The following is a 17,656-nucleotide window of genomic DNA, read 5'->3' as shown; positions in this document are numbered from 1 at the left end:
AGACACATTCGCTACTGGGTAGGGATCACTAGTTAGCCATAGACGTATCAGCCATTCTAACTCCTCAAAATTTCTCTCACATGCAAGGCTCTCTATCAAATCCCATTCGCAAGAAAGTATAGGGTAGCATACGTAGAACACTTGTTGAAAAGACAAGGGGTACCTTTCATCAAAAATAGAAGTGCATGCCTCTGGTGAAGTAGCCATTTCTGACAAGACAGATAGATTTGGTTAGGTCTTTAAAACATAAGAGTTGTTTTTGTGTGTTGCTTGAATTGACACGGTGAATTTGGACTTATATGTAAGATCCGATAGGGTGCTCTCTCATTGCTAGGCACTCTTGCTCTTTACTATTTTTATTTTTTTGTGAGTATAAGGCTATATATATACATTCCCTAAGATCGGAGATTGAGAGGTCAGAGAAAAAGGTTGAGAGGGAAACAAATGAATGATGACTGTCAGCAAACACTCCCCCCTTCCTTGGGTAGATCATACCGTTTGAAATGAGCTTGTCACCCTTTGAAACCAATTGTTCCAGTTGGTAATAGGTGAGGATTTTAACCAATAGTTTTCGACCGCCCTATGCGTTTCATCTAGTTGCAAGGGTGGTAAGGTACCCTCCCATGATTTTATTTGCAACGTTGTTGTAGGTGGTGAACTTACCCCGGAAGGTGCAAACTCTTTCGTGCTTGTATGGATATGTACAGTGGTAGGTGGAGGTTGTGTCGAAGCTTCTATTCGCGTATAGGAACTACATGAAGAGCAAGAAGCTTCATTTGATTTCCCTGTTCCTGAGCTAGGTGGAACAAATCGTTCTTTCTTTGGTACCCAAACTAGCTCTAGAACGGGTGTGTAACATTCCATGATTTTTTCCTTTCCGCGATTTTCAATTTGTTTTGGAGCCATAGGATTGGGTTTACATGGGCCAGGTGACAGGTAAGAGTACACTTTACGTTTTGGCACCCAGATTTGATCATTTCCTTGATAGTAGCCTTGGGCTTCCAATAGTCGTCTAGGGATCCATCGCAACATTTTCTTACTTTTCTTGGAGCGAGTGGTACGTTTCTTACAAGGCTTCTGTTTTTTTAGCACTAGCTATGGTCACTAAAGAAGCTTTAGGGACCCACTTGTATGTTTTCTTCGTTACATTAGGATGAGTCTTGTCGGAAGCGATATGCATTGCTTGTAGCATATTTAAGGGTATAGGCATTTCATCCCCCTCAGGTGTTACCCAGGTCGTCCCCCTATTTCCCCAAGTGTCTATGGTTGATGCTAGGTGTACCCAGTCTACGTTGTCTGATTCCGTCATACCCGGTAACACATCCATGTAAGGAGAATCTTGGCCAATGTCTGTATCCTTCTTACAAGTGTAACAATATTGTAGTGGGGCCGAGTGAACTGTGGTGTCAGAGCGATGATCAATAATGGTTTTACTCCCTAAGGGGTGTACCTTACCAGTCACCAAATCCACTCTAAGGACAGAGTCTTGGAATTGCAAATAGACATGATTTTTAGACCAATCATGAACCATTTGTGCTTCCCTCATGAATGGTCATTCTAAAATCATTTCATATGACATAAGGTGTTTAGAGAAATCCATTACAATGAACGTATGTCGTACCTTGTGTCCTAGAACTTTGATCTTAAGATCCTTGAGCATCCCCATAGGTTTGGCTATGGTACCATTTGCCATCTTTACCACAATGTTAGTTACTAACACTGAGGCGGGGTTTTCCCATGGATTCCCAACAATCTTTTGTAACGATGCTAACTCCCGCACCACCATCAAGAATTCCCTTTATAGTTAATCCCTTGGTAGTGATGGGTAGGGTCGCATTAGACTCGTCGCCTTCAAAATACTGCCCTAATTCGTTAATGGGTACCTCGATCACAGACTCGTGTCCATCTAAGTCAAGTGATTGCACATGATTTTCCTCATCAATCATAATCGAGTCAAGCCTATTTGGTTGCACAAACTGCGGTAATCCCGTTCGTAGCTCTCCGTTAAGGAATGCTCGAAGTGCAAGGAATAACTCAGGATCTCCATACAGCTTTGCTATGATCGTGGTTCGGACCTCAGAAGACATGAAGTCCACTAGTTTGGCAACATTCATTGGCGTTTTGCAGGGTGTAGGTCCTTGACTAGGAACTGGTGAGGATGGAATCTCATATTCCTCAATGGGATCAGGTATTCCTTCGTTAAACATCCTTTCCAACAAGAAAGGTGTATGCTCACTTTTTGATGTCCCGTCCTCACTCCCTTCTTGGATGATACTAGATATGGCTAACGGTCTATGGTTCATGTGGGGTGGATGAACTTGTGTGGGAAACACTGTGTCATGAATTTTGACCTGCATGGGTTCTGGTTCTAGTTTCCTTTGAGTCTCCTCCACTAAACCTCTTAGATGTTTCACCTGCTTAATCTCATCTACTGGGTTTGGGTACATCCCAATCTTCTTTTTACAATTCTTCCCTTTTTGCCCCTGCGGTTTATCTTGGGGGTCTTGGATTGGATTTGGAAACACTTGTGGTGTTTTCAGAGGCTCTTTATGATTTTCTCTTATTCGGTTTTCATTTGGTTCCATGTTACGGTTTTCTTTGTCGGTCTTTCCCCTTGTGGTATTGGTTCTAGTCTCCATTGTCTCGACTAAATCTTAATCATCCTCGAGGTCCTTCATATACACGGGGTCATCTCCTGTTCCTATGTTTGTTTTGGAACTTGGCTTTGAATTTTCTGTATTCTGCGACTTCTTCCTTCGTGTCTTCTTTTTCTTTGCTTGGATAACTGACGCGGTATCTCTCTCTTCGAGGATATGGCCTGGCCCTTGAAGCATGGACCGTGTAATCGCATAAGCGGGTGCGACGGGTGGTATTGGAGATGTCACACTAGCAATTTCGACCAAATTTAGGGGTGTGATTTTAGGCGCATTTGGGTTATAGGGACATTGGGCAATCAAGTGATCTATGCCACAACGATTACATGTGAGTATTGGCATTGCAGACGTGCTCCCTTGATTCATTTGCATCTGTGCAGCATTCTTTTGCAGCCTAATAGGGCACTCCACTGCTCGATGTGGTCCACCACACTCGTAGCATTGAAGAGGTGGCCTCCTAGCCTGGGTGTTGATATTTTGACCTCTGGATGCGAGAGCAGCAGCTTGATAAACCGGCTTGACTTGTCCCCAACAATCTTCCATGTAGTATATAGGACACTCTTCCAATGTATCAAGTCCGTAGGCAATACTAGTGTCTATTTCCTCCTCAAAGCCATCTGGATAAGCATTTGATGGCTCGCAACCCACTTGTTTCATAGGGGCGACTCTTGGATGCGGGGGTTGCGGTCCTAGCACAGGAGGTGGTAGCGGTGTAGCTTGTACAACATTTTGAGATCTAGGGACCATGTGTTGTGGTAGTTGCTCAACAGTTGGAGTAGGCATCAATACAGGAGCTCGAGGTGCATCCGTCCAGGCTACAGGTGGTCTATTTGCCATCATACGTTTGATCATTAAACAATCCTTAGCTTGGTGACCATACCTACCACATGCGTTGCAAGTTCCATTAAATTTTACTCTAAACGTAGGGCACTCACTAGTGCTATGTGGACCTAAGCAAATGGAACACCATTGTTGCTCCCTTCTTGGATACATGTGACTATTTTGAGGGGGTCGATTATCCTTAAGAGACTCTTGGATTGCCTTGGTGAGGTCTGTCAAGAATGTCTCAAATACCTTTGGCTCATTGGCAATGGGATTTGCAGTCATGGGTTCATACTCAATGGCTTGTGAGCTAGTGGATCTCGTGTCAGTAGACACCCTCATGCCTGCTATCATCAAGTTGTCCTCTAATTGGATTGCATTGGCAGTGACATCTTCCCAGGTTGTGATACCTCTAATCACTAGTCCATTATAGATTCCGTCATTCCTCAACCCTCGAATGAATCGATCAAGCAGTTGGTTATTGTTGAAGCGCTCATTTACAGGGCAACGAGAGTTTAAGTGCTTTAGACGACTAATGAAGTCCCTTACTGACTCTCCTTCCTTACGTTCGGCCTTCTGTAGCTGAGATGCTACACCCCAAAGCACACCTTCTCGTATGTACTCCTTTAGAAACAACCTTCGAAGGGTAGGGTAGATTTTTTTCTCGTCCACCCTTAGGGTTCTATACCAATCTCCAACCTTCCCACTTAATGCCAAGCTTAAGGCATTGCACTTATGTAGTTCGTTGCGTTCCCCTAAGGAATCACATACTTGTTCAAACACTTCAATGTGTTTTCTAGCATCTTCATCCCCATTGAATTTTTGCGTGAGTTTGGCAATTTGTACTGCCTTACTTCTAGGCTCTCTATCAGATGCGTGACGCATATTTTCCGCGATAGATCGACCTATGGTTTGAGCAAACGCTGCCAAGTCACCTATGTGAGCAGGCAGGGCCGGTGGAGGTACTCTTGGAATCATATGTGGGAGAGGGACGGGTGCCGGTCTTGGCATATGTGTGGATGATGGAGGATATGGAACATAACCGGGCATAGGTCCACTCGGATAAGGGCTAGGGAGCCGCACTCGAGGAGCATAAGCAAGTGGTACAATTGGAGGTGTGGGGGCCATGTGTGCATAAGAGGCTAGAGGCACATATGGTCGAGGCCCCATATTAGGTACTACGACACTAGGTAGTGGCACTGCGCTAACCGTAGATGTCATCGGTACATTCTCTGTCAGGCTTATCGCTGGAGTGAGCACTGTGTTTTCGTTGATAGAGGGTTGAGCCAAGTTAGGGAAGCTAAAGTTTTCGCTCGGAGGCTCAGATTGCATAGAGACCCCAGGTGAAATGACGTAAGATGGGTCCATGGGGCTCATTAGAGGAGTCTCCATTTGTGATAGAGTAGGCTATTGAGCCTTGCTCGTATCCAGAAATCTCATGGGGCCAGTTGAGAGTATATTTACCCCTCGGTTTTGCCTTTCTGATTGAATAATGCCATGGATAACATTATAGATCATTTTCTGTTGATCTTCGATGCTCGTGGCACTAGAGGTGGATTGTACAATCTCTATCCATCCTACATGGTAGGCGTGGCCAGAGTGTAGATCCGTCAACACCTCAGTGTGGAGGTCGTATGTCCAATGATCATTAATGAACAATCCTTCTAGAGTCGACGTGTTAACGGTTTCTTGTGAGGTAGAAGCAATGTTGCTCCCCGTGGTTTTACTTGTCACCAACGGTACTCTAGAGGGAACTTCTGAAGGAGGCAGCTCAACAGGGCCTTCTTGGTAAGAAGTTGGTAGGATATCCACATGGACACTCTTTGGGGGTGTGGGGTCCACGTGCGATGTGAAAGGAGAGTCCACTTCCCCACCCCCTTCGTGTGCTTCATTTGCATCAGGTTCCGAGCGAGTAGCTCTACCTAGTGTTTCCATGAAACGGCTAAACATACTAGTACTAGGCTGTGGAGCTTCGGGAGGTGCATGGCCTTCTCTCTCAGTGTTTTGGGTAGGGTATGCTTCCATGATTTCTGAGTCGGAGGAGGAATCAATAGCGGCTATTTTAGGGTCTTGGGTGGTGCTACCTTGTGTCCCCGCTGAGGGTCTAGAGCTTATCGTGGATGGGTAATGGGTGTCCGTATGAACAGAGACACCCTCAATATGCTTGTGTTCTAGCACCCGCCCAGAGCGTAAGTGCATGTGCTTTTGATACCCTAAGGTGTCAAAAAGCTGCTCTAGGAGGCCTTGTGATTAGTTTTTAGCGTGTTTTTTGTTTGTTTTTTTGCTAAATTTTTTAAAGCGTGTCGTGGAATGGGCCGTGTGATAGCTCAAAACGAGCGTATCGGTCAGAGGGTCGTGCCGTGCTTTACAGCCCTCCGTTTGGTCACTCTATGCCCTCGGAATCCCTAAAACTGTCAATTTCCAGTAGGGAACTAGGCCCAAACTAGAAAGTCTAAGGGTGCAAGTGAGAAGAGAAAGGAGGAGAGTGGATGACTTGTCCCACATGCTCTCATTCTCTCTTGAGGGAGTAGGGTATATATATAAGAGTGAGTCTAGTATATATCATAAGACTGAGAACTGAGGCCTGGGCCTGGGCCTAGGGAAATGTTCCCGATCCTGATCTATCTTTTATGCAAACCAACCCGTCCGTTTTAAGAGTCACGTTTTTTATTTTCGAAAAATTAAACCGCCCGCTCGCTCGCGTTTTTATTTTCCGGGTTTTTTTTTTTTCCAGAAAATATTTTTCCCGATTTTTTTTTAAAAAAAATTTATCACTTTTTTTTTTCCAATTTTTTTTTTGTTTTTGATGCAGAAAATACAGAAATTGAAAATGCAGAAATTGAAAATGCCGAAATGCAGGAAAAAACGTAGAAATGCAGAAAACTGCAGAAATTGAAAACGCAGAAATTGAAAATGCAGAAATTGTAGAAATTGAAAAAACGCAAGAAATGCAGAAAATTGAAAAAGCACAGACAATAGCAGAAATTGAAACTTGACAGAAAATGCAGAAAACGCAAAAAACAGAAATCTCCACACACTCCTTCCCTGCCTTTCCTATGATAGAAATTGCACCACAAGGAAGCGTAAAGTGCTAACCGAGCTTAGTGTAGGGCATATCCCCGACAGCGGCGCCAAAAATGTGCGCTCCTTGCCGCACTGTCGAAGCAAGGGACTTGCCAATACACCGTGTGCGAGCCACAAACGGCTCCAAGCACACAACAAGCCTAAACTAGCAAGCTCAAGAAAGCAAAGGGTGTGTCACTCACCGCTCTACGCTCGCCTTCGTGGTGGATTCCTCGCCGCGATGAAGAAGAAGCTGCAGTCGTGCCGCGCTCAACCGCTTCGCCACCGTCGTGCCTTCGTAATGCTCGATCGCACACACACTCTCCCTCTCTCTCTCTCTCTCACACACACACACACACAAGGAGGTGAAGAAGAAGAAGATGGAGCAAGAGCACTCTTCTATTGCACAAATGAGAGAATGAGTAAAAATTAGGTTTAGTTGGCTTTTGTAGGAGCTCACCCCATTCACACTTGGGCGCCCATGCTTAGCCAACTAATCCCTTGAATGTCCAAGTTAAAGTGCGCCTCTCATCGGCGATCACTCTACCTTTCCCAATTGGTCCGACAAGCCCGGTGCCTGACTCTAAATAATACATAATACACGTCCATCGTAGGCAATAGGGTGTCCGTGTGCCGTGAGGGTTAACAAGAAGTGAAACTAAATCATATTCTTGGGAAACAAAATGAGGATGGTGATTTACTTGCACAACAAGTGCAGTCACATGTGTTGAGAAAGAAGTGCGGGTCATCATGGTGGCAGTAGTTGTCAAAAAGAACCAAGATACCAGGGATCGAAGTCAGTGGCTCCCATTATTGGCTACATTTTGGAGCGCGATTTTCCACAAGACTTCACAAAAGCTCAAAAGAGGAGACTCATGAAGAAGGCAAGTTTCTATGTTTTCCTAGAAGGCTCCCTCTATCAAAGAGGAAAGGATCAAGTATGTAGAAGAGTACCAACTATTGAGGAAATTCCAGCCATTCTGAAAGGTTTGCATAAAGAGGCATGTGATGGTCATTTTGCTCAAGAGTTAACTGTGAAGAAGATTTTCCTTACGGGGTATGTTTGGGAAAGCCTGCATGTGGATGTCCAACATTGGTGTAAAAGCTATCACAACTGTCAGGTAAATGGAAATAGAAGATTGGTCCATGGTCCAAGGCAAATAGTTCTTGCAAATGGACCCTTTCAAAAATGGGGCATTGATGCTATGGGTCTCTTCCTGGAACACAAAATGCTAAACTCTACATTCTAGTGGCTGTAAATTACATGACTAGTTGGGTAGAGGCTCAAAGTGTGGCAAGAGTAAATGGGAAAAGGTGAGCAGGTCCATCTACACTAATACTTGTTGTAGATTTGGCACACCTCTGGAGATGGTTTTTGATAATGGTCCAGAGTTCAAGAAGGGTTTACTCATGGAAGTTTGTGAAGAGCTTCACATTCTACATCTTCATATCACACCCTACTACCCACAATCAAATGGTTTGGTGGAGAAGGCTAATGGTATCATTGCAGACATCATTAGAAAGATGGTGCAAAACAAGAGAAAGTTATGGGATGACTTCTTGGATGGTGCCTTGTGTGCGTATCGAACTACATATAGGGAAGCCACAGAGTTCACGCTATTTCACTTGATTTATGGCCAAGAGGATTTGCAGCCTATTGAGATCAACATCCCAATGATACAACTTCATGGAAGAGGTGCACAAGGTGATCAAGAGGTATGGATGGATCAAATTCTTACATTATTGGAGCTTGAGTGGAAAGAGAAGCAGTTTACGAGTGCTACAAGAGGAAAGCTATACAAGCAAAAGAAAATCTCGATAGAAACTGAAGAACAAAGGCATTAAGGAAGGAGATCTTGTGCTAAGGTATGCCAACCGACTTGATAATTGTTTTGATGCCAAGTTTTAAACCAAATGGCAGGGGCCATACATAGTCAAGAAGACTTTCAATTCAAGTTACTATCAACTTATGGACTTGAATGGTAAGGAACACTCCACAAACATAAACGGGTATCGCCTGAAGCCCTAATTGAGTCGCCTTCCACCCAAGGATCTACCAAAGATCTGTCAAAAGGTATCTTTCTCATGTAAGTTTTATTGCATGAAGCATGAGTGTAACTCAAGCCAAAATACCAAGGGGAAAAACAATGAAAATCTTGTCAAGGACTCAGAAACTCTCTTCGAAAAATATGCTTTATGATGGTACATGAATATACCATCATCCTGGGGGAGGGCTAATGATAATTGTTTTTTGGATATCCAAAATTTTCATAGTGAGCTACATCACCCTACCAAAATCACCTAAACACTGTGGGTATCCCTACCATTTCATTCTACATAGGCATGTTTGAGTCAGAGGACTTTCCCCATATCTTCTTAAAACCCTCAGCTAACTAGTCATTGGGCTGGTTGAGTCAAATAAATAAATAAAAACATATTAGGGTCCATTTTTGTGTAGATATTTCATTGTATAAAGGGTCTAAATATAGGGATTTTTTATTATAACTATTTTTCTATTTATTTAAATATTCTATCTAGGAGTGCGTTATTTACCTAAGTATGGTATGTACATTTACTAACCATTACCATGATTTTTCTTACCATATACTCTATAAAAAATCATTTTATTCAAGCTTCTCTTATTTTTGGTATTTTTCTGTATCTCTTGTAAATAAATATACATCAATAAAAACAAATGAGGATCCTCCTCATTTGGTTCTCTATATTTTATATATAAATAAATAAATATATATATATATAGCTCACACTATTCTAGATTCCGTGAATTGTTTATATATACTAGCCTATTTTTTCCATCATATCTATATATTATATTTATGCATAATGAATAACCATGTATATTTTCAAACTCCTAAGAATGAATTAGGTCATGCTCTTATGCAAGAAGGGGCTCACCCAATTTTGAGCCATATGCAAATTCAACAAAAGGGGGGCCACTGAAGACTTTTTTGTGAAGAAAAATAGACATTTTGTTGGATTTTTTATATCCATCTCCACTCCGAATTTGAAGTGGTGGTTAGAAGAAAAATGTGGACTAAGATCTAAATAATCACCTCAAAATTTTTGATAATTGTTGGAGTTATCACCAGTGAGGTATGCGTTTTTGGCTGGACCCCAGTCTGCCCACGTTTCTCACAAGTAGCCCATAGTCTTCTCTCACCACTTTCCACACTTCTACACACACACACACACACACACACACACACACACACTCATTCCTCTCAATCCCTCACTCGTGTAATTGAAACCAAGAGTTGTTATCCTTTAAGTGATAGCTTGAGTTGATTGATGTCCGAATGTGGTCCTGCCTTGTATGTTCACATCCATGAGATTCCAAGAATCATCATTTCATTCATATGTTCATATGGTACATATATAAATTGATGATGACATGAGAATCCATTTACTATCACATTCAAGTTAACCACTTCCAATGCCAATGTTGAGTTTTTGTTGCATCCTTTGATAGAAAATATTCCTGATGCTAAAGACTGATTCATAGCTTTCTTGTAAGTGGAGTAAATGACTACATTCTTTCAAGCTCTGATATCTACTAATGGATTTGTGCTATGATTGTTGAGTTTTATTGTGATACAAAGGTCAATTCCATCCAACCATTCATCCTCTGTTGATACTGCATCATTTTTTGATTCCCATAGTCTTTCATCTGGTTCCAAAGCTTTCCTCTTGAGTACTCAAAGTTTAGCTTCCTCTTTGGATTCATCAAGAACATGCTGTCGTTTAATCTTTCTCTATTTTTTTGCATGCATTTTCTCTAGCAAATCATTGGCTAGTGGGAAAATGGTACTTCTTTAAGCGGCATCCACTAATCCAGTTAGTCACTGGCTTACCATCTATAGTGGACAACTTAACTACTCCATTTGGAGATACCTCCTCAGTGATAAACGGTCCATTTTTCTTATTCTTGAACTTGAAAATATATATCTTAAGGAAATAAACTAAAATTAGGTCCCCTTTTTTGAAGATTTTTGTGACTAGATGTGAATCAGAAAATTGTTTTTTCTTTTGTTTTTTTTCATAGATGTGAGATACAACCGTTAGCCTTTGTTTAACAAGCTTTTCTAAATCTTCAAGCCTCTTTGACAATTCATGTCTGGTCCATTCGAGATGTTTAGCAACCCTTAGTGTTGGCAATCGAAATTATATCGGTAGTATGGCATCAAGACCATAAACAAGGTTAAAGGGTGTAGCATTTAAAATTGTCTTGAATGAAACTCTATACGTCCATAGAGTGGCATGTAGATTCGTTTTTCAATCAGTGCATCCAGAACTAACCACTTTAGTCAATACCGAGCTCAGAATTTTATTTGTGTGCTCAACTTGTCTATTTGCAGCTTGTGAATGATATGGAGCTGATTTTTTATGGATGACCATAAATTCATTCAACAGATATTCAATTACCTCATTGAGGAAATGAGTTCTCCTATCACTGACAATTTCTATTGGAAGTCCATATCTTGTGAATACATTCTCATACAAGAATGCGTTTGTGGTTCTGTCATCATTCTTCATGGTTGCCTTAGCCTTTGCCCACTTGGTCAAATAGTCCGTAGCTACAATGATATATTGAGCGTGAGTTCTATAAGTAGGTGGTTGTATTGGTTCGACAAAATTTATGTCCCATTTTGCAAAAGCTCTAGTCCCCTGTCATTGATCTCAAAGGCATGCTATCTACCCTTGTTGGAATTTTTGATCGTTAGCATGCATCACATATTCAAAAACTGTTGGACACCATATGCCTTCCATTAAAATCGTGTTGAACCGGAGACGAGACATGAGATGAGGGAGAAGAGAGAGAGACGACACCAACATCTGCAAGCCCCAAAGTGTATGTAGAACACACACTGAGTACACATATATAGTGGGGACTCCTAGCTATATATAGCATAAGTGTGGGCTCTCTATATAGCTCCAATATCCCCATTCAAATAGGAGTCCCTAATGTTGAGATGTCGAGCTCTACACCTTGAGCTGGCATCCACTACGGGTCTTGGCCGCTTACGGCATTTACTCACTGGCGCGTTAGGTGACCGACACGGAGGATCTCTGCCAGTGATTCTACAGCTGGACTACACTTATAGTGCCAGCCTAGTACGCTTCTAGCGAGTTCACACTTAGTGACCACATGTACATATGTGCTACTTTTCAGCTTTAGCACTTAGTCATTTTGTACTCTCTTTTCTGTGAAGAAGAAGAAGAAGCTTTCCATCTCTGTGTGCTTTGTGCTTGTTTTGTGTAGCTCTCTTGCATCCTCATTCTTTACACCTAACTGTGGATGAAAAAAACCCTTCGGGGTACAAGGGAAAAACCCACAGCACCATATACATGAACTGCTATATTAACAATTATGAAAGTTTACAAAATTCATTTTTGCGGAGCTACATCACTCCATGATATACAATGTGCGCTCTCAAGCGTCTTTGGAAGTTTAACAACCCTATATATACAATTGAATCGATGCAAATTCTTCAATGTCTTTGATCATCTTCAACATCTTTGAGCCCATGTACATGCTTCTTGACATTCATTTTATCCTGCGAATAAAATTAACTCAAGAAACATATCGAAGTGTGAAGGCTAGAAATAATCACATCAAATTGTCCTTAGGAGACGGTTCGTGACGCTGCTGTAGAGACGACAAAGAAACAAATAATGATGCAACAGGTACATATAACAAGAATGCAGTACATGTGCGCCTATAAACACAAGTAGCATAAAAATGATATGAAACACTAGTGCTGTATAATGACAATTGTCAAATCCTTGATGACGACGAGGGTGCAATAAGATGATAACAGCCATAGTACCAATGACGACGATGGTGCAACAAGACGATAACAACAATAGCACCAATTAAGAGGACGATAACAGGCTACCAAGTATGTATAAACTTTGTGACATTTCTGATCCTTGATGTTGAGAATATTTGCACTTGAAATATGACGAAATAAACATAATACCAATGATGAGGACGAGGCGCCGAGCCCTTTGACAAAATAAAACATAATACCAATGGTAAGTACGAAGCACCGAGCTCTCAAGTACACAAACATAATACCAATGGTAAGTATGAGACATCGAGCTCTCAAGTACACAAACATAAAACCAATGGTGAGTACGAGGCATCGAAATCTCATGTGCACATACAAGGTCTCAATCACATCCATCATCTATCACATCATCGAGAAAAGTATTAGTAAAATCATGATGTAGAACTATCGATTGACCAAATATAAGTGACAAACTCCACCCAGTGATGAGGCAACAACCATATAATCAAGATTTGAAATAGATAGCTCTATCTATACACAAGTTGGCTCACGAGTTTTAAATATGGGACGCTATCTTTGGACTATCATTATGCTATCTTTGGACTTTTATGATGCTATCTTTGAATTGTAATGACAAAAGTGTTCGATAGAGTTTTCTTGAACTAAAGTAATGCTCAAGTCAATGGAAATTTAAAATAAGTAATTATAACAATAAAGCTGCCACCAAGCTTTCATATCATCCTGCAATCATCTACGCTCAGTGTTTTTCATCTACTTTTGAATGTGAAATGACTCACATTAAACAATTTTACCTTCCGTGAAGAAATTATGCAAAACGTATTGGGATCCTTAGTGCATAGCTACTATGAGCAATCCGAGAGACAAAAGCATCACCATTTAGCAGTAGGAGTGTCAAAGTGACAACAAGTGGAACTCAAGGAAAGGGGAGACTTTGGGCCAACAAAGGCAGTGCTAATATTAGCCTAGACTTGTGGCAACCCTAAATAAAGTCAACTATGCATCTTGTTCTTGTATGGAATTGCTGCTACATATATTATTGACTCTCAAATGATCAATTTTATCGATTTTTCCTTAGATTTTTCCACCATCTTTGGGTTATTACTCGTTGCTCATATATTATTGACTCTCAAATGATCAATTTTATCGATTTTTCCTCAGATTTTTCCGCCATCTTTGGGTTATTACTCGTTGCTGACAACTCTCAGCTTTTTTCTATCACCATGACCCTTGAGTTTACGTCACATGCTTCCACTTTCTGCATGATGCTGGTAGTTAAATCATCAGCCTTTGAAGTTAATAGAGGAAATTCAAATCATTTTTGCACCCGAAGCTCTTCGCAATTCTACGTCAATCTGTTTTTTTCCGTTATTTATGAGCATCTAAAAGCAGGGAAGATTGACGTAGGACTGCCTCGAGCCCATATTTAAGAAAAAGGAAAACATCGCGTTATTTGAAGAGCTGTGCTAATTTGGGGCGTAACCAATTAAATAAAGCAAGTCTAAAGCAGGGACGTAACCAGATAAATAAAGCAAGTCAAAAGCAGCCGATTGCATGCATACGAGCGTCATTGCCAATTGCATGTAGATGAGCAGTGCAAGTGTAGATGAAGCGCCGCTTTCTCAGCAAGTCTGCAGCCTTGAGGGCTCCTAACCGACGAATCTTTTCCTATCCGGCACACCAACTGGGATGAAGCCGCTCGCTAGGCTCTTGACGAGATGCTATGCTATTTCCACTGTATTTTTTTTGGACACTGACCTTGAAATATTACTCAAGTTTTTGGCATGAAAATGAATCTAAACTTATGAATTTGGTGAGCAAAATATTTTAAAATTGAACTTATCATGTTTTCAACAAAAAATTTAGTTTAGACCTTAATTGGTCATTTGTTTCAATATCACATGTAAGGATAAAAGGAAGATCTCTTACAAATTTTTATTTAATACAAAGAAGTGATTTAAGTAGTGTCACCTAGATTTTTCATTCGTTAATCAGGACTTGCTAGTCATGCGCACACGTTATCATTCGTTAATCAGGACATGCTAGTCATGCGCACACCTTGATATGATTAATCCAGTTGGACAGCGACCAAGGCATTAAGTTGACGTTATGATTTAGTCACAGATATTGTAACTAATACAATAATCAAGCATCGAACAAATCAAAGAAAAAGAGATCGCTACTTGGCTCCTCTGATGAATATGTATCTTTGTCAAAAACTTTCATCGAGATGCTGTGATACCATGTTGAACTGGAGACGAGACATGAGATGAGGGAGAAGAGCGAGAGACGACACCAACATCTGCAAGCCCCAAAGTGTATGTAGAACACGAGTCTTACCAAACGGCGAGCTAACATTCCCGAGCAAAGAAAAAACCGAGCGACTTTCTCACAAACATTGAGCTTTGTTATTAGCAACATCTCATGTAGCATTCTATCAATACTGGGAATAGTCCGTGCGAGTTTAGATCTCAGTCCACGCCTCCTCACTACATACATAGCATATCGACATACACACTATTCTACACACCTATGCTAATTTTTTCTATGTTATCTAGATTAATAATATCTAAAAAAGAGTTGGGAGAGAGAACTATAGAAAAAAGAGTTATCTAGACTCAACTGCAGAACAAAGAGTTGGAACTTTTTAGAAAATTAATAGGTTGATTTTTGACCGACACGAGTTATAAGGAGTCCATTCAATTTTCATAGAGATAATGAGGTCTACAATGAATATTAAAATTGCAACTCCAACCCTTCTAGATTTCAGGGGAAGCAGTTCTTAAAGCGACTAGTGAAGCTTCTTGCAAGATTATTAATAAGTCCACATTTGGATATCCTTAGACATCAAACGATGCATAGTCATAGTTGTAGAAGGGATTACTTGGATTAGAGAGAGAGAGAGAGAGAGAGAGAGAGAGAGAGAGAGAGAGAGAGAGAGAGAGAGAGAGAGAGGGAGAGCGAGAGAGATGACATGGTAGTGGCATCAAACGCTGCATAGTCATAGTTGTAGAAGGGATTACTTGGATTGGAGAGAGAGAGAGAAAGAGAGAGAGAGAGAGAGAGAGAGAGAGAGAGAGAGAGAGAGAGAGAGAGAGAGAGAGAGAGAGAGATGACATGGTAGTGGCATCAAACCTCGAAAAACTTAAAAAGAACCCTGAAACAGTTTGCACCTTGACTGTTTCAGGGCCTTCTTTTTAGTTTATGGAGGTTTCATGCCACTACCATGTCGACTCTCTCTCTCTCTCTCTCTCTCTCTCTCTAGGGTTTGTAGATGATTTGAGTTTCCTCTCTCTCTCTACCAAACTTAAATTGGAAGTTTGATCATGTCACTACCATGTAGTCTAGTGTTCGAGAAAAGTGTGCCTCAGCTTATCCTTGAGCCACTTTTATCACTTGTTTCTGTCACAAATGTTTTGGGTAAGCACTCAATGTTAAAAAATAAAAATATCAAGTTAAAGAGAGGGGGGGAAGGAGAAAATGCGCTTGAAGAATTCATGAAATAAGAGTTAAATTGTGAAAAATATATGCTATTTGGAAAAATTTCTTATTTGAATCTACATAAATTGAAATTTGTACGTTTGTGAATTTGATTTTCCCCGAACACTGATGCCGACTCTCTCTCTCTCTCTCTCTCTCTCTCTCTCTCTCTCTCTCTCTCTCTCTCTCTCGTCTAGACTGCACTTGAGTTGAGAAACATCTCTCTATCTCTATAAAAACAAACAAAAAACATAATGGAAACAGTTTGCGCCGCGTAAAACAGTCCGTGTCGGCACGGACTGTCTCTTGTAGGTTTATTTTTTAGTTTTTAGGTGATCATTGGATCTTGAAAATTCAAAATAGCTAGTTAAAGGGAGGGGGAGAAGGAGAAAATCCGCTTGGAAAATTCATGAAAATAGTTAAATTGAAGAAAATGTACGTTATTTGAGAAAATTTTCTATTTGAATATACCATAGAGGGGAAATTTGTACGTTTTTGAAATTGATTTTTTCTGCACTGATGCCGACACTCCCGCTCTCACTCTCTCTCTCTCTCTCTCTCTTAACATAATTCTAGAAGTGTTAATCATTCACTTCAGTAAATACGTAATTCAAGGCAAGAATACTTTAAAATGCTCTCATGGAATTACAATACCAGCTGATAAAGAGAAGAAGCCCTCCAACTAAACTCTAAAATTATTATTGCACAGATCAGTATAAAAAATGTTAGGAATTGCAACTCTGTAGTGCCTTGACTTAATGCTTCTTGGACACACCAACTGTCCTCCCCCGCCTTCCAGTTGTTTTTGTGTGTTGACCACGTCGCACGCGCAAGCCCCGATAATGACAAAGACCACGGTGGTTCTTGATCTTTTGTAGCCTTTCCAGGTCATCTCTCAACTTCATATCAAGTTGATTAGACACCATTTGAGAAAATTGGCCATCCTTGTAATCTTTCTTCCTGTTCAAGAACTAGTCAGGAATCTTGAATTGAGGAGGATTAGCAACGATAAACATCAAGTTTTCAAGCTCTTGTTCACGTCTACAACCGCTTTCTTGCAAACGAGGTTAGCAAAACGACGGTCGATACTCTTAATAGATGTCAGAGCAAAAATGATATGCTGCCGTCCATCCACTTTGGTGTTGAGAACATGCAAAATGTGCTGACTCACTCTCTCTCTCTGTCTCTCTCTCTCTCTCGTGCGCGGCATGGATGTGGTATCTGTAGTTGAGTTGAGAACTCTCTCTCTCTCTCTCAACCAAAAACTAAAAAAAAAACAGCTGGAAACAGTCCACGCCGGCGTGCAGCTAACGCCTGACTTGAGAGAGTGCACGGATCTCTCTCTCTCTAGGGGTATAGCATCACTGCTAATTGAACCCCACCCACTACATACACCATAGCAAAATCCTACAGAGAAATCCCGATTCTCCCACCGAAGAGCACACACATCGTCATGGGGATCGATCCCTGCACATGCAATTTTGAAAATGAAATTGGGATAGGGGTGCGCCAAGCCTCTGAGGCAGTGCAATACAGAGGCGACGCGCGCAGAGTGGAGCCAGAGTTGACCACCTCTCTCTCTCTCTCTCTCCCTCTCACTCTCTCAAACAAAAACTGGAAAAAAAACTGCTGGAAATAGTCCGTGCCGGCGCGGACTGTTTCCAACAGTTTTTTTTTCAGTTTTTGTTTGAGAGAGAGAGAGAGAGATCAACTAGAAGCCTGAATTCAGAGAGTGAACCAGAAGCTTGATGTGTGGTGAGAGAGTGCACCTCTGCCTGATTGAGAGAGTGCAGCAGAAGTTTGAGG

General features: G+C 41.2%; 1 pseudogene; it reads right to left on the bottom strand.

Moving 5' to 3' along the window:
- Positions 1–16,605: 16,605 nt before the first annotated feature.
- On the bottom strand, positions 16,606–17,060 carry LOC147432811 (small ribosomal subunit protein uS13z/uS13y/uS13x pseudogene; annotated as a pseudogene).
- Between the last annotated feature and the right edge of the window lie 596 nt (positions 17,061–17,656).

Source organism: Adiantum capillus-veneris, chromosome 20 (assembly GCF_014529385.1).
Source record: "Adiantum capillus-veneris isolate H3 chromosome 20, ASM1452938v2, whole genome shotgun sequence".
NCBI lineage: Eukaryota > Viridiplantae > Streptophyta > Polypodiopsida > Polypodiales > Pteridaceae > Adiantum > Adiantum capillus-veneris.
This window is presented reverse-complemented; position numbering and strand designations above follow the sequence as displayed.